The following is a 2,304-nucleotide window of genomic DNA, read 5'->3' as shown; positions in this document are numbered from 1 at the left end:
GTGAAAAGTGTCTAACATTCGAAACTTGTGTTAATTTTCGAAGTGTCAACAATCCGAAGGTTCAGGGGCCGTTTTCGAAAATATATCACTTGCTCAATTCTTTTGAAGCACTAAGCATACGAAGACTCATTAATGAACAGTAAAAGTCTTCGTATGAATTTCCAAAATACCCCATTCGAAAATTCAGTTATTTTCTTTCAATTCACAAACATACGAAGAGTCTCACTTTCTCTCTCCTCTTCGTAACTTCACACCCTTCGAAAAATACACCCAAAAATATAACCCTTCGATTTTTGCAATAGATCCTTCGTTTTTCCCAATTAAACCCAAAACACACTCTTCGAATTTTATTCACCAACCCTTCGTAGATTCAGCTATATACCCTTCGAAAATTCTTTCATAATCATCCTTCGTTCGTTCATTTCACCAAATCAAACCCAAGAACAACAACATACAAAATTCTTTTCCAGTCCATACCCTTCGAATCAAATCCAAATCAAAGTCTTCGTTTTTCTCAAATCAAACATCACTGAAAATCTATTCCCAAATCTTCGAATCTTAAACCAAATCGATCTTCTCTTTTCACAGATCAACCCTTCGCTTTTGACATCCATCCAAACCATTCGTACCGGATCTTAAAAATCATCAATCGACATCAACCATCAATAAACGAAATCAATCCATTACTAGACATTGCTTCCCAGTCGATCAAAATCAACAAACCAACACCAACCCTTCGCACATTAATTTCCAAAATCATAGTTCTTTATCAATCAACCAGGCATCGATTTTCAATTTAACTTCCCAAACGACTTCCAATTTCAAATTAAGTAACGATTGTCGATTATCAATAACCATTGAACCATCGACAATTCTCGTTCATCCCCAAACCATCAACCATCGATCCTAATTTCAACTCAGCCTTCGATTATCAACTCCAAGCTTTCATTTTTCAAAAATCAATCCTTCGATCTATAACCCCATTGGATTCTCTTTGGATTTTCGAATTCTGGATTCATAAGAATCAAACATTGACTTTTCTTGTTTGACTCTTCATCCATCTTTAAGAACATTATTTGCCCAGCCAAGAACAAATTTGATCAACCATCAATTCAATCATTAATCAAGAAGAATCGATATCATCATTCAAGTCAATCTTGATTATCAACAAATCAAATTGAAATAAAAATCGGAAGATACTAGATGAACAGATTTGAAGATACGATCACGAACAAAAAAATGGGATTGAGTCACTGCTCATTTGATTCTTCATATTCTATGAAGAGTGTAAATCATTGTGACTATTAACCTTGAATCAAATAAGTGGATGGAACAAACTGATCAATTACATTCGAGATATATGAACAAAAAGAGAAATCGGAGTAAAATAATTTGTATCATAAATTGGGTTGTAGATGACTAGTACTCGAAACTTTTATGAGTCCAATTCGTATGAACAGTACTCGGAATTTGATTTTGGGCTTAAATGATGAACAGTATCAAGATTTAAGTTTGGGCTTAATCAAGATTTATTGATATTGAGGAATTTTGATCTAAACAAAAATAATTGGATCAATCAATGAGGTTGAAACGGATTTGATCCAATGAGGCAAATCGATCAAAAATAAAAAACGTAAAATACGAATCGAGTTCCGTTTTCGACAAACGAAACAAATTTGGAAGATCTTGGTTCTTTTGTTGGAATGAGAAAATCTCCAAATCGAACATTGTACCACCCACCATGCGAGATGTACAACTCGTTCTTCGTGTTCTTCGTGTTTTTCAACGATCCAAGAACATCTTCAAAAGAACCACCAACACATTTGGGTTTTGACTTCAAATTCAATTCAACACTTGGAGATTGTTGCTTTGGGACCCAAATTTGCTTCACGGATTTTGGCTTCACAATATATGACGATTTTTGTGAGTAAACCCGCTTGTTCTTCTGATTCATCTTCTTCTTCTTTTTCTTTCTCATCTTTTTGCATCTTGAAGACTTGACTTCATGAACAAACCCACTTTCAACAACATGAACATTTTGAGTTTGAATCAAATCTTTTGGAGTTTGATATTTGTGAATTTCTTGAACCACCGGCTTCCGATAAGGAATCATTCCTTCAAACGAATCACAAGAACACAAAATATCATCGGTTTGAACTCCAATCGAGAAAAAAACTTTTTCATCTTGAATATCAACTTGAACTCCTTTTTCTTGAACATTAAGAACATCACATTGAACTCCTTTTTCTTGAACATCATCATCATCAAGAACACCATCCCGAGCTTCACGACAATTTGCATAAT

This window comes from Lactuca serriola, chromosome 1 (genome assembly GCF_051521515.1).
Source record: "Lactuca serriola cultivar US96UC23 chromosome 1, Lser_US96UC23_V15, whole genome shotgun sequence".
Lineage (NCBI taxonomy): Eukaryota > Viridiplantae > Streptophyta > Magnoliopsida > Asterales > Asteraceae > Lactuca > Lactuca serriola.
Note: the sequence above shows the minus strand (reverse complement) of the source record.